Source organism: Plecotus auritus, assembly GCF_963455305.1.
Source record: "Plecotus auritus genome assembly, chromosome: 8".
Classification (NCBI taxonomy): domain Eukaryota; kingdom Metazoa; phylum Chordata; class Mammalia; order Chiroptera; family Vespertilionidae; genus Plecotus; species Plecotus auritus.
The window spans coordinates 113,178,572-113,195,779 of NC_137782.1; the positions used below are offsets into that span (position 1 = coordinate 113,178,572).

Here is a 17,208-nt window from a genome sequence, read left to right on the forward strand (position 1 = left end):
CCTTAAAAACTCACCACCCCAACAATGGTGACTTCACAGTGTCGTGTCATTTTACAAATTCCATTTGTCCCCACCCTCTTGACTTTCATTTTTAAATGCTGTGATTATAGTGTACCCTGTTCTATGGCTGTTTGCCTAAAATACTGTCTACTAAAACGAAACCAGACACGGCCATACCCGATCCACTCCTCAGGGGGAATATCTGCACACCTGCCCATGCCTGCACCACACTAGGTGCTGGACACCCACCAGGACTGGGAAGGCCAGGCCCAGCCACTGAGCTCACAGCCCGGCACAGAACCAGACCAGTTGGCATGAGCAGGAAGGCCCTGTGCCAATCACCGTATTTCCCATTTGCTACCAGAAGACCCTTTCAGGAGCCTTCACCAGTGATAGCAAAAGAAGAGACTGACCACAGACCTTCTCGTTTCAGTTTGTTGAAAAGTAATTATAATAACAGTACAATTTCCCAGAGCTGCCCATCAGATTTTCTGGTTCGAGTGTGCAGTCTCAGCATGGGCCCAGCACACACAGACATTCAATGTCTGCAAAACGAACAAGTTTCACCCACTGGGACATTCAGATAAAGCCCAACAAAGAGGCTCGCCCAGGACCTCAGGGGTCGTTTTTGATGCTAGATCTGAGCCCTTCCCTAGTGTGCCTCAGTTTCCCAACTGAGGCACATGCAATCATCCCATTTCCTCTTTGACCCTCAGTTCAATTGGAGTGACAGGCACAGAGAAGAAATAGGCCACCAAGGGTCTGAGTGGCAGGCCGCTGGTGCCTTCCATCGTGGTGATAAGAAGGGGAATTTAGCTAAGTTTCCACCAAGATACAAGATGACTTCACAAAACTAAGGGGATTTCACAGCAAGATCTGGATTCCCAGCCTGCCTGAAAACTAACAGGATCTAACAACTCTGGACCCCATTCCTATGATGTTATCAGCTGGAGCTCAGAGGTCTCTGACCCCTCAGCTGAGGCCTGGCTGCCCCTGCAGTCCCCAGACTCCTGTCACTCACTGGCATTACCTGCAGGCCTGGGAGACTGATTTTCAGCCCCAGCCACAGTAGATCTCCTTTTTCATCAGGAATAAATTCACACCAGCATCCTAACTTGATCAAGTTCTGTGACCGTGAGTCTGAGAATTCATTAGGAGAACTCCCAGAGGAGACAACCACTGCTCAGCCCAGCTCCTACAGAGTGACGCCCAGGTGCCTCAGCTGGGCATCCAGGAGCTGGCTTTGGCTGTACTTGAGTGTCCCAACCATCTGTTGACCTCAAGAAGGAACATACCTGCCAAGAAGGACTCCTCGTAGTTAACTGGGCTCAAAATCGTAACAGAGATTAGGAGCTATTGTTTGTACAGGGGCTTCTCATGCAAACTACATTTCCTGGAAAAGCTGCAGACTGGGCTGCCACGCCTCCTGCACTGTGTTCCTGCAGGCTGAGCCATCTCTTATAAAGGGGCTCCAGGTATCATCTTTTAACCAATGGGCTGAGACCTACCCTGTCCAATCAAAACTGCATTTGCATCTTTACTGACCAATGAGAGCAGCTCTATAACACCAATCTGAATGTGTTATTCCAATCAATCAGGCTGTGCAAACTTGGGTTCTTCATTATCATAAAAATGGACCAATTGGGAACCAGGATGAGAACTTTCTCTATAAAAAGGGGCCTTCCCTTAGTCAGGGGGAGCACACGTTCAGTTTCCACCTGAGGCTGCAAACTCCTCACCTGAACAAAGTTTCTCCTTTCACCACCCCAGATTGTGGATTCCTGTTGGCCTTGGATTGGTGGGAGGGACCTTTTGTGGACAATTTTCTTGCTAAGACCCTTCAGACACCTTCCCAGGGGGCCTCTGTGCAGGCAGAGCTCTCAGTTTGCAGCCAACCTCACCCCTAACTGCCACACATCACTTCTGGTGGCTGAGCCAAACGACCTGCCTCAGTGAGACCCTCTCCCTCCTCAGCACACTCTTCAAAACCCAACCCAGTCTGAGCAGAAAGCTGCCTCTCCTCAGAAAGCCCAAGCGTTTCATGCTCCTCCCACACGGGAGCACTTTTCCCTTCTCACTGGCTTGTGCACCTGTATTAACCACAGGTTTCGATGCGTTGACATCTGGGTCCTTGCTAACACCGAAGGGACTGCCCCTCCCAGGGCCAGCCAGTTCCTAGAGAGAGCAAATGACTCCTCTGTGAGCACATTTCCAAGGCAAACCAATCAACAGGAGCCCACACCCCCAGCCAACCACCACTTTTGTCCTGCTCTCCCACTCAGGGCCACGCATCTCCCCAGGGCTGGGTACCAGCCAACCAAGGACAGCCCCCATGCACCAGAACCTTCAAATTGATCCAGCTAGCCAGTCCTAACCCTGTTAGCCTGCTGCCCTCCCTCACCGTTCCTTCCCATTGAAACTGCAGTGAAGGCTGGTGTCCAGGTCTCCCCATGCTCCCTCTGCCTCCTGACTGCCCTGGTGCTTCCGGGGTGACCCTGTGAAGCATGGCATGCCCCTCCTCTTAGGAACTGTGAGAGCAACTTATCTTCTCAATGGCAGTCATCACCATCCCTGAACAGTAACAAAACCTGTGTTTTAAACAGTCCTTGTGGCAGGACTCAGAGCTTGCTGACGGCAGGCTGCTCCGCCTTCAGGTGCCCAGCCTGGCCAGGTGCGGTACTCAGGAAAGACAGAAGAAGAATGACAGACTGGACTTGGGCCAGGTCTCAGCAGCTCCATCCCCTCCCCTCCGCATGCTGCCCACCACTGCTCCTTGGATGCTTGCTTGGTACTCAGTGTTCTGATCAAAGTATCTGGGTGGAGCAGTGGGCAGTGACGACAGGGTAGAGGATGCAAATAAGATAAGGACCCAGCCTGCCAGCAGCCCCACCCACTGCTGGTTTGTTTTGTGTTTTTTGCTATGGACTGAAAAGAAACCAATGAGTGGGGAGAAGGTGGGCAGCACCACGCTTTCCCTCCCTCTGGACCGACACTGACTTCCCAAAGCATTGAGCCAAGTTCCTGCCAGCCTTGCCCCGAGATGTGTTCTTTGGCTTCTCCAGGGGAATGTGTGACTCTACAGGCTCGTCCTTCTCCTGCCCAGAGATGCAGCCAGAGGTCAGCCCCGACAGCTACCAACCGACCCAAAGCTGGCAGCCTGGCTCCAGCGGCAGCAGCAGAGAGGCGGGCCTCAAGACCGTGCTCTGAGAGGGCGTGGACAGTGTGGGCGCCCTGCCCTGCTGCTCTGTGGTCACCCTCCTGACCACACTGTGTGCCGTGCAGGCCCCGGGCCTCCTCTGGCTGCCAGGTCCTGGGGCTCAGCCCTGTGGCCGGCCAGCAGCCACTGCACCAGGCGCCCTTGCTGCTCCAGGTTACCATCTGTATGGGCACATGATTCTTCCAGTCCTTTTCCTCTACTGTGTTACTATTTCTCCTTAAAAATACATGCAAAAGCTATATTTTTCTCTGTATACGTAATTTTTATTTCAGTTCTGGAAAAAAACTCAAAAGTCACTGAGCTCAAATTTTTCCTGATCTTTAAAAACAAGTGACGTGTGTGCACTCGCACATCCGCGTGAGGATGCAGCCGCAGCTCCGAGTGCTGTGAACGATGCTGTGTAAAATTACAGATTTGAAAAGCTATTTCTGGATCTCAGCAACTTGTAAGAAAGAGAGGAAATGTCTGTTTTGGGTTGTTTTATTTCATTCCCACTCAATTCTGAACACGGCTGCTTGAAGCAACATTCATGGGAAGTGACACGGCTATTAATCAGCAGTGGCTACTGCACGGCAGCCGCGCGGGGAGGCCGTCTCGCCTTCCTGCGCTCCCTCTGGCCGCTCCTCCCCAAGGAGGCCAGTGACCTACTAAAAAGATAATTGCTTCGCCTGTTTCCTGCTCCACAGCATCATTGCATCGGCCTACTCTGATGACGTCCCCTCAAACCAGAAGGAGAGGAGCTTTGCGGCTGAGCCTTTGCCTTCACCCCAAGACTTCCTGGGGTGCCAGCCCCTTTGCAGGCAGACCTGTGCCGAGACGTCAGGCTCAGCATGTTGCAGCCCCCTGTTTTGGCGCTCAGACTTCCAATGTGTATGTGTAGCATAGAGACAAATGCTTCCTTAACTGTAGCCTTCGCTGTGGTTCACTATGGGAGAGGGCCCGAAGGAAGAGCTCTCCACGTGCCCTTCTGTCTGCAGAATTCCCAAGGAAGAACTTGTGCACCTTCCACATGCCTTCCTCCTCCTCCCCTCAGCAGGCTGTCAGCCCAGCACCAGGGCCGGAAAGATGACCCCCAGTGGTTGGGATGGATCCATGACCAGGACTATTTTTAAACATGACTGTATTTCGAGAGGGAGAGAAACGAGGTGCTTTGTTGTCAGTGCGAGAAAGGCCGATGCAGTCCTCTAGTAGGGACTCCGAGCCGGGCTATTTCTGGCGTTGGCGCAGCTCCAAGAAGGTGTCGGGATTCAGGAAGCCAGGCCGGTCCTCAGCACCCAGCACCATGGCTTCTAGCAGCAGGAGCGGCACCACAGGCCTGCGCCCAGCTCGTGCATCCCAGCCATCGCTCCTCCACCTGCTCCGCAGGGAAGGGAAGGTGAGTGAGTTTGAAGTCCAGCCAGCCCTTGGCCTCCCAGCAGGAAAAGGACGGCACTGAGAAGCAAAGGTGGGCAGGCCTCGAAAGCAGCCTCCACAGAGCCCAGCGCAATGCCAGCACCCGAGAGACCTCGGGGCAGACCAAAGGGGAGCAAAAACAAGGGCACTGGCAAGACCTGGAACACCACCAGGACTCCAGGGAGGAAGCCAGGGGAAGACCAAAAACCTGGAGAAGGAGGAAGAAGAGGGCATCTCGCAGGAGTCTTCCGAGGAGGAGCAGTGACCGCGCCACCCTTCCTCACTGAGGAGCAGGTTCCTTCTGGGACAGCTCCGCTCCCACTGCTCCACCCCTTCCCCTGGCCCGGCCACCCTCACACACACCTGTGCCCGCCTGCTGGCCACCCCCACACACCTGCGCCTGCCTGCTGGCCACCCACACACACCTGCGCCCTTCTGCCAGCCACACCACATAGCACACCAGCCGGGCCCTAGTGGCCCGAGTGGGGAGCAACTCTCCTTTGGTCTGGTTCCCAGCAACCCCCTCACCCATGCCATCCCCCTGCCCTCCTGACAACACTGATTTCCCACTTGACCGCACCCCATGTCTGCTGCCTCCCTGCTCCCTCTGCTGTGGGGACATTGCTGACTGGGTTCTTGGTTTAGGGGGTCCCTTCCCCATGCTTACCTCTGGCTTCCCATTAGGGGGCTTGGGGAGCTCCCCTGGCCTTAAAGGGGCCCGAGCCCCATCTCACTCTGACATGCCCACAGCACTGTCCTGGCAGCAACACCTGTGGCCATGGATAGGGCTGTTTGACCCCAAGATGCCCTGACCAACCTGTCTCACCAGGTGCGGCTCTCACCTTTCCCTTCCTTCCATGAGGTGCCTAGCCCTGCACCAGGTTGACAGCACCCCTGGGGCACAGGAGGGAAGGCAGGAGGGCTATGAGCTCCCAACCGATCCGCTTCCACTCCCTCACATGGGCACTACAAGGAGCGAGCCTTGCCCACGCCCACCCCCTGCTCCTCCCCAACCCCCGAGGTTCTGGTTCCATCTTTCCTCTGTTCACAAACTGCCTCCGCACAGTTGTGTTGTGTTTTGTTCCATGTTTCATTCTTAGACACCTGTCGTTGCTGCTGCTACCAGCGCCAAGTGTTCACCCTCACTGCCTCCTGTCTGCCCACACTCCCCTCCAAGATGCTCTTGGGAAGGGGTCAGGGGCAAAGTGGGCTGGGAATCGACTGTCCCAGTCCCAGGGAAGGTGGGGCTCTGCACCTAGGATGCTGCAGCAGAGTGAGCAGGAGGTCTGTGTTGACAGCAGAGAGTGTAGGGCCACCTTCTCCCCCTGTTCTTCTTCTGAGGAGGAAGCCATTATTTGTCCCAGCCTAGGCCTCCCCTCTGGTTTCCTACTTGTAGTCATTTGAATAAAAGTATATCCTTTTCTGGGGAAAGAAGGGAGGGAGGGAGGGAGGGAGGGAGGGAGACCTGCAGGGAGCAGGCAGCCATAAGAACTTGCGAGCACAGACCCTGGTGCCCATGTGTCTCAGCCAGGCAGGGCAGAGATACAGCCTTGGCTGATCCTTTCCCCTGTTCTCAAAGGTCCCCCCAAACCAAAATGCCAGGAACATGAAGGTCCCACACAGGAAGCCATGGGTTTTAAGTTGTGGCAGCGTCCAGTGGGCACTGGCATTCCACACTGCGAGGCCACAGAGTGTAGTGCCCCATGGAGCAGGCTGCAGGACCATGGGGTGGGAATCGCGCCATCTCCCCCTACAAGCAGATGGACAACCTTGTGGAGACCCAGGAGCCCTTCAGCTAGGAGATAACATGGGGCAGAAGAACCTGCAGCGCTGTCTCCATGCTTCCAGCGAGTGGCCACTTCTAGACAACATTACAGCCCAAGGGTGTAGCCAGTGAGCCCTGACTGTCAGGAACCAGGGGAGGCGGGCCCGAGTCACCTGGATCTGAAGGGTGGCCAATTCCAGCTTCTTCCTGGAGGGTTCATTGTACAAACAAGAGTGGGTCTGCCCAACACACCAAGCCTGAAACCCCTTTACAATAGACACCAGTGAACAGGGCTGCCTTGCCATTGAGTTTGTTCCGGATACTCTTCTGGAACCTCATGCTGCCCACGGGAGGCCAAGGGACCAAGTTAACATCACGTCACCCCAGGCATCACAGGAAGGGGAGGCAGGAGATAGTGTTAAAACCCAGGCTCTGGGTCAGACACACTTGGTTTACACAGAGATCTGACACCTGCAGTGTTATCCTGGGCAAGTACACCAATTTGCTGCACATCCTCAGCCATAAGATGGGTCTGAGAGTGATGGTGAGGACTGAGATATTTCCGTGCCTGTTTAGTACCATGCCTGACACATAGTAGGTGTTCAAGGCGTGGCAGGTGCCATCATCACACTCATTACCATTATCCCCAGTTCCTAGGATCCCCCCCCCCCCCTATTCTATTCATTCTTGATCTAGAAAAGCCATTTAAAATTTCCCCAAAGAAGCACTCTTTCTTTTTATTTAACCCAAACAAAGCACTAACCTATCCTGTATCACTAAAACTGCTATAAAAAATTTCAGAGGGAAGAGGAAAGTCTCTTGCACCCAATCTTAAAGACACTGAAATTGCTGATAGCAAAGAGAGCAGGCTATCTACTGAAGTGCTAGAAAAGGGATGTGTGTGTGTGTGTGTGTGTGTGTGTGTGTGTGTGTGTGTGTTAGGAAGCATATGAAGCTCCCTAAGAGCAGCTGCCCCTTTCCTGCACCCAAGAACACCAGTCAACTCTTCTTTTCAAATCCAAGGGAGGGACAAAGTGGGCAAAACAAAGCCAGAGAAGGTGGTGCAACCTCCATGTTGCCATCGAAACAGCAGCTTCTGCCCAGAGCCCACAGCCGCCTCTAGAGAGGACCCTGAACGTTGTTCAGATAGTCCCCGCCCCCAGGAAATTAGTTCACTTCCCAGAATCACAGCCTCAGTAATATCTGTGAGTGGCATGGTGGTTAATGGTAGTCACCAGAACTGCGATCCCTTGAGATTTCTCCTTTTTTAAAAATCATATCCTAATGAATACAAAACAAAATTATGGTGTGAGAGATGTAGAGCCATAAATTATAGCTGAGACTGCCTGTGGTGAGCTAATGATTTCACTGTGGAATTATTTTCATGTTTTTAAAAATTGCATCTGTATAGAGAAGTCTTCTATCATGAGCACCACTGCAGAGATACTGCAGGACCCCCAGCACTTCAACCACTGGAGTGCAGAAGCAAGCCGCGGCCCCCACCCTGGAAGCCAGCTCCTCTCTCCTCTTCCCCTCCATCCTAGAGCACAGTGGTTGGCAAACCGCGGCTCGCGAGCCACATGCAGCTTTTTGGCCCCTTGAGTGTGGCTCTTTCACAAAATACCAAGGCCTGGGTAAGTCTATTTTGAAGAAGTGGCGTTAGGAGAAGTTTAAGTTTAAAAAATTTGGCTCTCAAAAGAAATTTCAATTGTTGTACTGTTGATATTTGGCTCTGTTGACTAATGAGTTTGCCGACCACTGCTATACCAGGTGCAGGGTCTGTGTGCATCCTGCCTGCCCAACAGCCAGCCAGAGCCTGCCAACATTCTGGGGAATCCCGTGTATGTGCAGTGAAAGAAAAGAGGCAGACAGGAAGGCCCAAACAAACACCAGGTTCCCCCTCACGGAGGTTGAGCATCAGATGACAGCCATTCTTAGGGTTGGCATCCATGTATTAATGCTTTTGGCTGACTTTAGAGTCTCCCTGGCCATGGGACATGCCTGAGAACTTAAGGGCAGGCTGCTGCCTTCACATTCTCTTTTAGTCCACAGCCTTAAAGGTAAAGCATGCTGTCTACTGAAATGCTAGAAAAATTGTGTGTGTGTGTGTGTGTGTGTGTGTATGTTAGAAAGCATATGAAGCCCCCTAAGAGCAGCCGCCCCTTTCCAGCACCCAAAAACGTCAGTAGACTCTTCTTTTCAAACTCAAGGATCTTTCAATCCATTAACATGGTATGTCTTCCCAGTTCTTTAGATCACCTTTTATAAATGTTTTGTAGCTTTCAGCCTATAAGTCCTATACATGCTTTGTTCCATTTGCACCAAAGTATTTAACTTTTTATGAGCAATTGTAAATGGTATTATATTTTAAATTCTGGGATCTTTGTGTTCATTGCTAGTATATAAAAATACAATTGACTTTTGTATGTTTATTTTGTATCCTGTGACCTTGCTGACCTCACTTCTTAGTTCTAGCAGTCTTCTGGAAATTCCTTGGAATTTTCTACAGAAACAGTTAAGACATCTTGTGAGATAATGGGAAAAAATATATATTGGTCTTTGATCCCAGATTCTGGCACAGAGCTCTTAAAACTTTTGTCATTTGCCAGGTGATACGGGAGTCTTTTGTTCTAATGTGGTGACTCGGAGTGGGCTCCTGATAAGTCCTGGATGAGGGCTGGTCACCTGCAAAACTAAGCCATGATTAGAAGCTTGGAATTTTCAACCCCACCCTTCGTTCTCTTGAGGAAGAGGAGCTAGAAATGGAGTTAATGATTGATCATGCCTGTGATTAAGCCTGCATAAAACCTCAAAAGGGTGAGGTTCAAAGAGCTTCCACCCACACTCGGAGGATGACACACCCCAACTCCACAGGGACAGACGCTCCTGTACTGAGGACCATCCCAGACCTTATACTAAGCACCTCTCCATCTGGCTGTTCCTCTGTGTTCCTTAACCTATCTTTCAATAACTGTTGTTTTCCTGAGTGCTATCAGCCCCTCCCTCATATGAATCAAACTTGAGGATGAAGTCATTGGAGCCTCTGATCTGTAGCTGGTCAATCAGAAGCACAGGTGACAACCAGAGCTTATGACTGGGGTCTGAAGTGGGGGTGGGACAGCCTTGTGGAACTGAGCCCTTACCTACAAGATCTGACACAAGTGTCAGAATTGAGTTAAGTTGTAGCACATCTAGTTAGCATCAGACTTGGTTATTGTTGTGAGGAAAAACCCACATACATTTGGTGACCAGAGTGTCAGAAGTGAAGTGTTCTGGGTGAGTAGTAAAGGAGGTTCAGAGGACACAGTAACAACACAGTAGGAAAGAACTAGGTTTTTCCCTACATGTTAGGGACAGAAATAGAATATTGGGGACTAGCTATTAGTTATAAGAAATATTAATTATATTCTGCTCACCCTGATTGTTTTGTTCTGATTAAAGAAAGCACATGGCTGGGAGTTGTATGCCCCCAGGACCTGGGAGTCAACCTTGGACCTGAGAGTCAACCTTGGAATGCATGCAGTCCATTCTCATTCAAGAACTGTTTTCATGGAAAGATTAACAACTTTGTTTCCCAAACAATGGAGTTCCACCCCAGCCCACATTGCCTACATCCCCATGCCTGTAATACCCATTTTGCATACCCACTCTTATTCCTTTTGCCTACTTCCCCAGGTAATTTTGGTTCTACCCAATATGAGCAGCTGGCTTATGGGGATTGCAGAGCAGAGTTTTGTGGATGAAGTGCTGCACTCCCATACCACTAGCATTATTGGAATAAACACTCCTATGTGATTCAACCCTGTCTCTGCTTAATTGGCTTAAGTAGTGACAGGCAGCCCAGACCTATTGGTTGTCCGGTTTCATACAGCGAAAGAAAAAAATTAGATTTTTCCTTTTTTATATCTGAATGTAGAAAAGTTTTATTACTTCTTTCCCAATCTATATGGTTTTTATTTCTTTGTCTTGCCTTATTGCACTGGCTACAACTCCCATCACTATCCTATATAATAAAGAGCTAATATGCTAATTAGATCAGATGGCAGGAATGACCTTCTGGAACAACCTTTCAGAACGACCAGTGGGCCAGGTGTGGGGGGTGGAGGGAGGAGGGGGTGGGCCACGGGGCTGTGAGGCAGCCAGAACTGCAAGGGCCAAGTCCCTTGCATGAATTTCATGCATTGGGTCTCTAGTATTGAATAAGAATGGTGAGAGCAGATATTGTTGCCTTATCCCATAGAGGGAACATTCAGTCTTTCACCATCAAGTATAATGTTGAATTTATGCTCTTTTTATATGATGATAGTCCACTTTAATAGAAAAGATCCCTCTTACTATTTTAAAGCTTATTTTATTTCACCTGGGCATATTTAAAAGCCTTTTTCATATTTTTTTTATTTACTTATTTTTCCTTTTTATTGAATTGATCAGGGTGACACTGGTTAACAAAAGTAGGCAGGTTTCAGGTACACAATTCTACAACACATCACCTGTACACCATATTGTGTGTTCACCACTCCAAGTCAAGTCTCTGTCCATCAGCATTCCTCCACTTTCCCAACTCCCTCTCATCCCTACAATCACCACACTGTTGTCCTTGACCATGAGTTTTTCTCTCTTTTTTTGCTCAATCCCTCCCCTCTCCCCAACCAGCCCTTCTCCCAAAAGCTGTCAGCCTGCTCTCTATCTAAATCTGTCACTATTTTGCTTGTTAGCTCCTTTTTATTTTTCATTAGATTCCACCTATGAGTGAAATCATATGGTACCTGTCTTTCTCTGACTGCCTTTCACTTAGCATAATGTTCTCCAGATCCATGCATGCTGAAGCAAAAGGTAAGAATTACCTCTTTTACAGCCGAGTAGTATTCAATTGTGTAAATGTACCACAGCTTTAGAATCATTGATCAGCTGCCTCCAGCATGCCCCACCCTGGGTAACGAGCTTGCAACCTGGGCTTGTGCCCTGACTGGGAATTGTAACCATGACCTCCTGGTTCACAGGTCGATGCTCAAGCATTGAGCCATGCCAGCTGGGCTACCACAGCTTTTTTTATATATTTGAATTTATACTCTTTATCAAGTTGAGCACATTTCTCACTATTTCTATTTGAATAAGTTTTTATCAAGAATGTAAGTTAAAATTTTCAGATGCCTTTTCTATACAAATTGATAATAATTATGTGATTTTTGTTCTTTAGCCTGTTGATATGGTGGATTACATTGATTTTTGAATATTAAACCAGCATTGCATCCCTGGAATAAACCTCACTTGGTCATGTTGTATAAGTCTTTTTATCCATTGCTACATTCTATTTACTAATATTTTACTAAGGATTTTTGTGTCTATATTCATGAAGAATATTGCTCTATAGTTTCCTTTTATCATATTGTCTCTAATTGGTTTTGGGATCAGGATATGGTTATTTCTATGAATGAATTGGAATTCCTCTTCTATTTTCTAGAAGAGTTGTTCAGAATTGTTAATTTTTTGTTAAATGTTTGGCAGAATTCTCCAATGAAACCATCTGGCCTGGGAATTTTTTTAAGAGTTTTAAAATAATTCAATGTCCTTAATAGTTATAGGGTTATTCAAACTGTCTCTCATATTGGGTGTTTTGTGTTTTGGGAACTAATGATTCATTTCATATGAGTTTTTAGATGTTCCCACTTACAGAGTTGTTCCCACTGTTCCCTTATTATCTTTTTGATGTTTTCAGTGTCTGTGATATTACCCCGTTTCATTAATTTGTGGTTTCTCTTGTCGTTGGTTTGTTTGTTTGTTTTTTGGTCAATCTTAGGATTGCCTATTTTATTTTATTTTTTTAAACTCTGCTTTATTGATATTCTCTATTGTTGCTGTTTTCAATTTCTTTCATATCTGCTCTTATCTTTATTATTTCATTCCTCTGCTTCCTTTCAGTTTATTTTGTTCTTTTTCTAGGTTAAAGAAGAGCTTAGATATTAATTGGAGGTGGAAGTTAGATGTTGATTTGGGACTTTTCCTCTTTACTAGTGTATGCATTAGTGCTATAACTTTTCCTCTCAGAACTGCTTGAGCTGTATCCCACAAATTTTGATATATTGTATTTTCATTTCCATCCAGTTCAATATGTTTCTAAATTTTTTCTTGAGAATTTCTCTTTTTACTATGGTTATTTAGAAGTGTGTTGTTTAGTCTACATGAATTTGGAGATTTTTTTTCTGTTGTCTTTCTCTTACAGTTTTCTAGTTTGAATCCCATCGTGGTCAGAAACGTACTCTGTGTAACTTCAGTTTTTAAAAATGTGTTGCAGTTTCCTCTATGGAACAGGAGATGGTCTATCTTGGTAAGGTCAGGGGGCACTTGAAAAGAATGTGTACTCTGCTTTATTAATTTATTTGTTTATTTATTTTTGGTGGTGTTCTGTAATATCAGTTAGATCCTGTTGGTTGATGATGTTGAGTTTCCCTATATCCTTATTGATTTTCTGTCTAGTTGTCATACCAATTGCTGAAAGAAGAATGTTGAAGTCTCCCACTATAATTGTGGATTTGTCTATTTCTCCTTTTAGTTCTACCAGCTTTTCTATCACATATTTTTCAGTGCACATTTACGATTACTATACCAGTATCTTTTTGATGGAGTGACCTTTTATCATTATTGAATGTCCTTCCTTGTCTTTGGCAATTTCTCTTCTCTGAAGTTTATGTGATATCAAATTAATGTAGTCACTCTGCTTTTCTTTAGTTCATCTTTCCAAAACTTATTTTTTCCATCCTTTTTCATTCAACTTGCCTATATAATTATATTTGATGTGAATTTCTTATGGGCAGCATAGAGTTTGGTTATAATCAACTTTGCCAACCTCTGTTTTTTAACTGAACTATTTAGACCATTTACATGTAGTACAATTATTGATATGTTAGGGACTAAGTCTGACTTTTTTCATTGTTCCCTCTGTTTTTCATTTCTCTATTTTATTATTTTTGCCTTTTTTTAGATTACTTGAACATTTAAAAAATTCCATTTTGATGTATATATAGCATTCATGAGTGTATATAGCTTTTTTAGGGCTTGCTCTAGCTATAACATTACATATATATGCTTATCACAGCCTACTGTGTCAATATTTTACTAGCTCAAGAGAAGAATAAAAACCTTACCTCTCTTACATCCTTTTACCCTCCTCTGTGTATGATATAATGGTCTTAATATTTCCTCTACTTTCATTTTTCATATAAGACAGCATTATAACTTTTGGTCCAACTATCAAATATAATTTAGGGAACTCAAGAGAAGAAAATTTATTGTATTTATCTACATTTTTGTTATTATGTTCTTCCTTCCTTCCTGATGCTCCAGGGTCCCTTATTTTGTTTTCTTCCTATTTAGAGACTTTTCTTTAGCTATTCTTTTATGATATACCTGACAAATTCTTTTAATTTTCATTCATCTGAAAATGTCTTGATTTCTTTTTCATTCCTGACTGATGTTTTTGTTGGTATATGGTTCTAACTTGATAGTTCTTTAAGTGCTTAAAAAGAGTCATGCTTCCTTCTGGCCTCCATGGTTTCTGATGATAAATCTATGATTCAAACTGTTCCTTTCTCACTGCTTTCAAGATTTTTTTTTTGTTTTCAGTTTTCAGAAGTTTCACTATAATGTGTGTTGGAGTGACTTTGTAAGGGTTTATCCTCTTTGGAATCTACTGAACTTCTTGAACCTACAAGGCTATGTCTTTTGCTAAATTGACGGGGTGCCGGGGAGGGGGAGTCAATCATTATTTCCTGGAGTGCTTTTTCAGCTCTGCTCTTTTTCTCATTTTCTTCTGAGACTTCAAAGGCATAAGCATTAGATCTTTTGTTATAGTCCCACCAGTTCCTAAGGCTGTCCTTTCTTATTTTTATTTTTTAGTCTAGTTTCTCTATGTTGTTCAGATTGGGTTATTTCCATTGTCTTATTTTCTAATTCACTGGTTCTGTCCTCTGTTCTCTCCATTCTACTGTTGAGACCATATACTAAATTTTTTACTTATGTTATTGCATATTTCTATTCTAATATTTCCATTTGGTTCTCCTTTATATCTTCCATTTCTTTGCTTAGATTTTCTTTTCTTAGCCAAGACTTTCTATTTTTTTTTTCTTCATGTTTCGAGTGTGTTTGTAACTGCTCTTTGAAGCATCTTTATGATGACTGCTGTAAATATTTTTCAGGTTATTCTCACATGTCTGTCATCTTGATGTTGACATCCATTATTACCATTTTTCCATTCAGTTTGAGAGCTTCCTGATTCTTTGTGTGACAAGTGATTTTTATTGGAACAGGTACATTTTCAGAATGTATTGTGAGACTCTGGATCTTATCTAAACCTTCTGGATTTCCCTGACACAATGTAGCAAGGAAGGGAGTCATTCCTGACCACTGGAGGTAGAAGGGTAGGTTCTCACTTGGTCTCCATTGGCACCCAAGTCATGGGGATGAGTTCCTCATTATTGCTGGGTGGGAGTGGGAGTTCTGGCTCCCCAGGTAGTCTCCACTGACATGCAGTGGGTGGAGTGTCATTGCTGCTGAGTAGTAGTGAAAGTTCCAACTTTTCCCTTGGCCTCTTCTGACACCACTGCAGTGGGAGGTGGGAGGAGCGCGGAGTAGAGGTCGATGTCCATGCTCCCCATAAGGCCTCCACTGACACCACAGATGTGGAGCCCCTCCCCTGCCATGGTGAGAGTCTCATGGCCTTCTCTGACAACACCATCTTGGTGGAGCAGGGGCACCTCGTTACAGCATAGGTAGAACAGAAACCTAGGCCTTTGCTGGCATGGGGCAGGAGGGCACAGTTCTTTCTGTGGTGTTTGACTAACGTACACCAATACTGTCTAAAAGGTTTCTGTCTTGCTAAGTGTCCTTTCCTTTGGTTAGAGAAAGCCAACTTCATTGAAACTGTTTTTGTGTGTGTGTGTGTGTGTTTCTGGGTTGTCAGCCTCCTTGGTACCCAGTCTAGGGTAGATGAGACAAAAAGGGAATGAGGGATTGCCCACTATGTCATTCCTTGGATTCAAAGCCTTGCTGGTCTGCTTTCTTGTCTCCACCTTTCAGAGTCTCCTTGTATTTGTTTTATATGTAATGTCGAGGTTTTTTAATTGTCCTTAGTGGGAGGAATAGAGAAAAGCATACCTACCTCATCTTCCCAAAAGTATGGTCCTATTGTCAGTTTCCAACCATGACATATTTGGGTTTAAATGTTTGTAAGTTCATCTGGCAGATGTGTGATAATAGATTGATAATATTAGACTTATTCAGTTTCCGCATATATAAAGAGAGATAGAGAGACAGAGAGAGAAAAAGAGAAGGTCATGCGGAGATGTTAATATATAATATGTCCTTCCTTTTAAAAATCTCTTGAAAATGTACCACTACTTTCATAATAATCTATTGTGAATAAGAAAATGTTACATGGTAAATGTGTATAAAATTACAGACAACTCAATGTCAGAAAAAGGTAAAATGGACAGTATGTGTGTTACTATCAAAAGATAATGAATATATCCAGCATATATTAATATATTCAATTAGTAATATATCATGAAGAGTTCTATATCCTGTTTTTCTGTTTACCTAGTAATATTTCATTGTAGGTAATTTCCCATGTCATTAAATTTCCTTGAAGTTACAATTTTAATGATTTCCTTAGGGTAAATGTCTAGAAAAAATATTACTGGATCAAAAAAATGTAATCCTTTTATTAAAGATCTTGACACATATCACCAACTAACTTTCCAAAAAGATTGTATCAATTTTTATCCCTTCTCCTAGGGCAGTGGTCAGCAAACCACGGCTCATGAGCCACATGCAGCTCTTTGGCCTCTTGAGTGTGGCTCTTCCACAAAATACCACGTGCGGGCGAGCACGTACAGTGCGATTGAAGGAGTACCCTAATTAAGTTAATAACAATGTACCTACCTATATAGTTTAAGTTTAAAAAATTTGGCTCTCAAAAGAAATGTCAATCGTTGTACTGTTGATATTTGGCTTTGTTGACTAATGAGTTTGCCGACCACTGTCCTAGGGCATAAGATTGCCCATCTTAATACACTTGTGCCAGAGCTGAGTATTGTTCTGTCCAAAGTTTTTGCTAATTTAACAAAGTAAAATATGATCTCATTTTAATTCACTTTTCTTTGATCACTATAATTTAGTTTGTTACATATTGATTAGCCATGAATATTTTTTCTTTAGTTTGTCCGTATTACTTTGCCATTTATATACAGTGGTGCTAGCATTGTTGTTATTTATACATAGAGGCTTTTATATATTAAGGAAATTAAACCATTTCCAGTCATATTTGCTTAACTATTTCTCTACTGTGCCATGTTTTACCTTTGCTTTTGAAATATATATATTTTTAAATTTTTACATAATCACTTTAACACTTTTTTTGTTTGTTTTTTTTTTCTCTTCGGAATGTTTTTGAAACTACGCAAAAGGATGAGTCACTTTTCCCCTTCATCTATGTTATTTTGCGGTTTGTTTTAACTTTAGAGATAAGCAGAGGTGAGAAATGTAGGTCTAGCCCAGTGAGATACAGGAATAAATCTACTAACACAGTTCACTGCAACAAATGTCACCAGGCTGACCTGACCCAGGAAGGATCTATGAAGGTGAACAGACTTGTTCAGATCTGCTTAAAATAGCCATTCCCTGGTCCCAGACAATTCCCTTGATCTTCCTCCTTCCAATCGACTTGGCAGGCAAGTCCTTGCTTTAACCTCTCTCCACTTTATTCTCTAATCTGCCAGGAAATTAATGCAAGTCCCGAGCCTCCTTAAACACAGCCGTTTCCAGGCGTGCTTTTTCATCT

The 17,208-nt window shown here is 45.1% G+C and overlaps 1 protein-coding gene and 1 pseudogene across 2 annotated transcripts in view; one reads left to right on the plus strand and one right to left on the minus strand.

Moving 5' to 3' along the window:
* Positions 1-17,208, minus strand: part of ACOXL (acyl-CoA oxidase like) — a gene marked incomplete at both ends in the record, with an annotated part of 274,096 nt that overhangs the window by 153,607 nt on the left and 103,281 nt on the right.
* Positions 4,392-4,874, plus strand: LOC308255847 (high mobility group protein HMG-I/HMG-Y-like; annotated as a pseudogene). Its single transcript has 2 exons — positions 4,392-4,454; positions 4,609-4,874. The product of its transcript is annotated as a high mobility group protein HMG-I/HMG-Y-like (transcript).